Source organism: Carica papaya, chromosome 5 (assembly GCF_054855325.1).
Source record: "Carica papaya isolate Zhongbai chromosome 5, ASM5485532v1, whole genome shotgun sequence".
Classification (NCBI taxonomy): domain Eukaryota; kingdom Viridiplantae; phylum Streptophyta; class Magnoliopsida; order Brassicales; family Caricaceae; genus Carica; species Carica papaya.
In genome coordinates this window covers 6,151,688-6,158,562 of record NC_142313.1, presented here as the reverse complement: position 1 = coordinate 6,158,562, position 6,875 = coordinate 6,151,688, and the positions used below count along the sequence as shown (strand labels likewise).

General features: G+C 32.1%; 1 pseudogene; it reads right to left on the bottom strand.

The window, feature by feature from the left end:
• Positions 1–895: 895 nt before the first annotated feature.
• LOC110824928 ((+)-neomenthol dehydrogenase-like) lies at positions 896–6,596 on the bottom strand (annotated as a pseudogene).
• Positions 6,597–6,875: the final 279 nt, after the last annotated feature.

Below are 6,875 nucleotides of genomic sequence, written 5' to 3'. Positions count from 1 at the left end.
AAAGAAGCTAGAAGGACGTCCATGAGATTGTAAATTCAAATTAGATTATATTTTATATATGTTTCATTATTATTAAATTATATTATTATTAATTATGTTATTATTAATTATGTTATTATTAAAATATATAATTTATGTTAAAAAATAAGTATATTATCTATCTGAATTTAACTTTTATTAATAATACTTTAAAAATAAAATTTTAGATTCAATAACTATTTCTTATAAAATAAGAAAATTTCTTTTTTTTTTTAAATTTCTTGGAAATTAATATTGTTGTTTTAGCGTTAAGAATTGAAAAAAAAAAAATTCTAAAAAGCAATTGTTACAAGCATTTTCTTTTCATGTTGTAAGGTTAGCTTTGGTTTCTTCACTTTCTTGTCATGTATTATTGTGTTAATAAAGAGTTTCTTAATTTTCAAAGAAAAAGTAGATAATGTAAAAAACAAAATCAGTAGATTTATGATGAAAGTAATTATGCTATAATTGTTAATTTATCATTGGCATTACAAGAATACAATGACCTTAAATTATAAAATAAAAAATTCTAAGACAAATTTCGTTGATTATTACATAATAATAATAAAAAAGATATACAAATTTAGACACACGTCGCATTTAAATTTATTATGTAAGAAATACTTAATTAAATTACTACTGATTTTGATTACTAATAAATCAAAATCAGTAGATTTATGATGAAAGTAATTATGCTATAATTGTTAATTTATCATTGGCATTACAAGAATACAATGACCTTAAATTATAAAATAAAAAATTCTAAGACAAATTTCGTTGATTATTACATAATAATAATAAAAAAGATATACAAATTTAGACACACGTCGCATTTAAATTTATTATGTAAGAAATACTTAATTAAATTACTAATAAATTAAAATGATGACTCTTTTTTACGAATGAAAAAGAGACCAGAAGGACCATACCATCAGACAATAATGCTAGTTTTACAAGACTTTCGGCGCCTTCTTCCGGATATAAGATGCCGATATTATTACTAATATTTGTTTTGACAAATTCAGGACAAACAGTATTAACACAAAATGACGGATATTTCTTTGATAGAATCCTCGTATATGCATTCATTGTTACTTTTGACATTATATATGGAGAAGAAAAAGAAGGCCGACCTTTAGATTTTAACGATTCTTCTTTAAAATCTTTTAGAAACGCATTCAATACTTCATCAATTTTTTCTTCTGTAAGATTTTCTGCGTCACTTAACATTTCTTTTGCCCATTTATTTGATAGATTCTGCAAGGAAATTATAAACAAAAAAGAAAACTGCCAAAAATTAATGGTTGAATTCTATATAGAAAAAAGTAAAGTTTATATGAAAACAATATTTGCATCAATTACTTGATTATATATATATATATATGTATATTGAAAGAGATAATATATGTACTTAGGGTTGAGTAAAATCGTGAAAGATATATATATATATATATATATATATATATATATATATATATATATAAGGAAGGTTGAAGAATGGGTTTACCTCTAACTTGTCTATCATTGAAGAAACATTAACAATCCCGGGTGAATTTGATAATTCAAGCAGAGGAATAAATGCTTCACACATTCTCTTTGCACCGTAATAGTTTGTTTGAGAACATTCTTCCGCTAATTCATAAGTATAATCAGCATTACTTCTTCAAAATTAATTTCTGACAATTCATGCAACAATCAGAATATATATATATATGTATGTATAAGAATTTGCGTTTAGCAAATGGTAATTGTAAATATTTCATCAAAACACTTAGGCATTTATGTATATATATTTTCCATTTTAACATAAGTTACCTCAGATCGAACTTAGATCACCTCTATTTAGATCGGTGGCAGTAATTAAGAATAATATGATATATATTTTAGATCATAAACATTTACATATATGTACATATGTATACATATACATACATGCATATTTTATGTATACAGATGATGACTACGCACCTTGCCAAGTGCTGCAGCTCTTAGAGATTCATTGTCCACTAGGGCTCCGGAAATCCCTGCATTATTCACCTACAAGTTCAACCACATCCCATTCCATCATTTCTGCAATTGTGTATGTAAGTTTTCATTCTTCCTCATATAATCCATGAAATAGCCCAAAATTTTATAGAATAGAAATGTTAACTAGAAGCAATTGAGAATTTAGGGTTTATATTTCTTGAACAATAAATTAAGATGCGTAATAAAATGACGAGAATGTCCCTTAAAAGAAATTAAAATAATAGAAATAGAAATGTAATTAAAATTTTATAGGGTCAAACTCCGTAGGACAACTTTGATGAGATGCGGGAGGCAACATTTAGACGCTAAGTTTTTTACTGTTCAGAATTCGGATTTTGATATGAAATTGTTAAATAAAGAGAATAAGCTACATTACCCCAGTAAAAATATCAATACTTAACAACTGATGCAGAAAACCAAAGGTTGGTAAAAATAACAAAACAACCAATGAAACCATTTTTCTTTTTAGGTAAATTCATTTAATTTTAAAAACGTAGTTCATACTCACATTTTGGGTTTTCAAATACTACTTATGAAGACAATATTCAAAATAATAATTTATTATATATTTGAAGGAACAATAATAATCAAACTTTACTTTTTTACTTATTTACCGGCACCTCTGGGGGTCCATAGAAATTCTCCCTACACGTAAACCCAATATGTAACACCCAACCCTTATTTTTTTTTTATTAATTATTATTGTATGAATATAATTATTACTTTCATTTAAGGGGATTCGACATTTGAAGGGAAGTATGTAATTTTATATTGAATTTAATTTAGTTTAATTTATTTTAATAAAATAATAATAATAATAATAAAAGGAGTAAAAATTATTTTCAATTAAATTCCGAAAACAGCCAACCCGAGACGGATTGCCACCGCGAGCGGCGGCGCCATCACCGGAGCACGGCAGAGCCGCCGTGCCGGAATTCTAAAATTGGCCGAGTAAGGCCCTGAGTATGATTTTTAGGTTATTTGGGGCATGTGTAGGTACCGTAAGCGCATTTGAGTTCTCGAGAAAAAATTTAGGGAACCCAGGGACCGCCCGTAGGCGCAGTGCAATCTAGTTTTCGACGTCAAATCAAGCAAGGACCCCTAATCCTATTTCCTATCATGGAATTGAAGCTTGAATAAATGATAATACTATATTTTGTGCAAATTAAATAGATATGCATAATTAATTATGGTTGCTAATGGAGCCCGAACCAGACATTGTTATCTGTCGATTCCTATTTGATTTATTTTACAGTTTAAATGCATTATGGTATCTGATTTATCTATTATATGGTTTTAAATGCATGTATCACTGCTTACTTCACTACTGTTTGATATTGGGAATTTAAGATATGATTGCTTTATTGGATGCACGTTACTTGTTTATGTATACATGTTTGAGTTAGTAACGGAGACTAAAGATAAATAGGAATGGGATGTGATTTGATAAATGGATAAGATGACAACCTCACTAGATATCTTGGGAGATGGTGGACGGACCGGGTTCATAGAGAACCCTACCGTGAATGTTGTCTCATACCGGACGGGGTATGGAGACTTGGTCATTTGGTGCTCATACCAGACGGGGTATGGAGACTTGGTCATTTGGTACTCATACCAGATGGGGTATGAGGATGGTCCGCTTCACCTTCATACCGGATGGAGTATTGAGATTTATTATTTTGGCGCTCATACCGGACGGGGTATGGGGACGGTCTTAGAATTAAGATTGTTAAGAGAAATGGTTCACGTGCGGCGGGGACCCCTATGGATCACCATGGATACTAGTAGGCTGGTAAAAATGAGAAACGGTGATAATAAATTATTGTTAATGAATACGGATTTTTGATGTGTTTTATGTTACTGATTATGCATGAAATTGTGATCTGTATGATGTTATTATCTTTATAGGTTGTTTTCACAGGTTTTCCAATGGTAAGAAAAAGGGTAAGTTGTTTTATTTTAAATAATTGTATTGGTTTAAAATTTGTGCTCCATTGGTTGTTTTCGGTTTTCTACAAACATTTGCTTCTATGATAGTGATATAGTGTGATGTCCTTACTGGATTAGTGTAGCTCATTCCTTATTTAACCATTTCAGATCAGGAGGACCTGGTTCCCGAGCCTGATCCACAAGAAGACGGTGAGTAGATGCTAGATACTTTATAGTTTCCTTTATTTTTCTCATTTCTCGTATTTCTTTTAGAGAACTCATTCCGTGATATTGTTTAGTACTTTTAAGTTATTGTGTGAGGGATGTTAACCTTAATCTTTTATTTTGCTTCCGCACTCATATTATTATATGTGTTTCCTTTTGAATTTACGGGGTAGTTACACAATATCCAATCTATCAATTTATCGGTCAGTAATGGGCACTAAATGTACCACCGCCTTAATATTCCATCCAATATGAGGGTGAACAAATACTTTCCAACCCCTTCCAGTATGAGACTTCTCAGTCGTCCACGGTAGGATTTGCCATATCTACTGAGTCTGTACATCCTTTCCTATGATATCCAATAAGCCTTTTACATGCATGTTCACATCATCAATTAGCCATCAATTACACACAACCATTTCATTCCATATTTACAGAACAATAGAGCGACAATTAGACAAACAGTATAAATTAATACTTTAACAACTAAGAAAAACGTGATCAAAACATTTATTTCAAACTAATCAATAGATAGGGTTAAGCGGTTAAGTAAATTAATAATCGAGAAGGAAAATAAACCTATGAATTAAAGTGCATGCGGTAAGCAAACAATAATAGTCTTGCAATAAATGAAACAATTTCATACTGATCAGTTAATGGTTCCACTGATGACTTGTATTTAATTAATTATGGGTTTTTAATATTCACAAATTACACTATCATTATTTATTAAACTTTAATAAACTGTAACAAGATAAAAGGGCGAGATATTCTTATCCTGGATCGGTGTTTAAAACACTGCCTTTTTTACTGCACTTCCCGGTGGTTCTCGGATTTCTTGAATTTTTATGCGAAAACTGAAAATATGCATCACATATTTCAAAATACCGAAAAAAAGCCAGAAATAAGGGTTTTAAAATTTTTCAGCCGGTTTAGGATTCCGGCAACGCAGCACTGCCGTACTCTGGCGCTGGCTTTGCCGCCTACAGCAGTGTTTCCTCTTAATTTGGTTGGTTTCGACCAGTTTCGTGCAAAAACCTGTAAAATTCGAGGTTAGGTGGCTTTTGTTGGCTGGAAAAAAGGAAAAACTGAAGCTTAGTAGTAGGGTAGTTTTCTGGTGCGATGGCTTCACTGTTCCTCTCTCCCGGCTGGGGATTTTCTTTGGTCGTCTTGCACAGAAAATTGTTAAGAATTCAATGGTCAAAAAATGAAAGACAACGAAAAAGGGGATCGGACTCACTGAAGCAGTGTTGGGTCGTGGGTGTGGCGGCTCGGTCGAGCTCCACTCTCATTTTCGACTTCCTTTTTTGCTTTTCAGCGTTGATATGGGTGTGGGGATGCTTAGAATTGAATTTCAAAGTGAAATGGAAAAAAAAACTCACCTTCCCAATGTCGGCAGCAGCTCCGGTACGGTGGTGACGGTGGTCGGTTCTCCTTCTAGCTGCCCTTCTTCTTTTTCTCCGGCAGGGTTAGATGTGGCTAGGGTTAGGGTTTTTGGGAAGCGAGGTTTAAATACCCTCTATGCATTGATTTGGGTCATCCGTACAGAGATACATGGAGTGTCGAGAATCGTTCGATTGCGCCTGAAAGAGAAATTAATCTGAACCGTCTGATTCATGACATGCGAGCCGTCCGATTGAGCCTATTCGGAGAATCGATCTCGACCGTCCACGTGCACGAGAGGAGATCTGGGCCGTCAGATCCGTTGGGATGCAGATCACCTATGTGTCTGCCACGCGGCCCACGGCGATTGGCTGCACTACTGACGTGGTGGTCCACGTGGCCTTTTTTATGCTATTTTGACTTTTGCCATAGTTTTTTAGATTTTTTTCAAATAAGTTTTTTCTTATTTCTACTTTGTTTTTTATTTTTGAAAATATTTTCAAATATTGGGAGGTCTAATTTCCGGAATCATGTGTTACAATCCACCATAAGAAAATAATCTATCATTAGAAAATAAAAAAAAAATCCGATATTTTATTTATTATATAAAATAAAATAAAAGGATATATACATATACACACACAAAGATGTCAAGCTCTCCAAACTGGGTTTGGACAAAATCAGCAGATAAGAAATAGTAGTTTGATTAGTGACATCAAGTGTGTGAAAAACTATATTATCATGGGACACATTCTTTCAATTTCTCCATAGCTTGGAGTCTCTTCTTCTCGTCTCTTGCAGTCAAAATGACTGTAATTCCATTTGATGCTAATTGTTTACAGATCTCAAATCCAATTCCTTTATTTCCTCATGTAACCACTGCAGATCCAAGAAGAAACAACAACAATGGCGTACTAACCTTTATTAATGCTCTGAGAAGAGTGATTAACAGTTTCGGAAAGTAAAGATAATTAAGCAAGAGTTTACTTCTTTGTTGTCTCTGCAGCCATGGATGACGACGAAGATATAAGAAACTAGGAGACTGTATTATTATGTAACAGGAAGCTGAAGAAGAAGAAACTAAATAAGGAGGGAAGGTTTGGAAGGAGATTATATAGGATCAAGAACAGATAATTTGAACCATAAAAATAAATAATAACAAAAATTAAAAATTAAGATTAAGTTTATAAGTTTTTTAAAAATTAGTGAGTAATTTATTTAATTTAGAGTATTTTTATTTTATTTACAAACTATAAATAAAGATGCCTGTGATAAAAAGTTTTTGTACA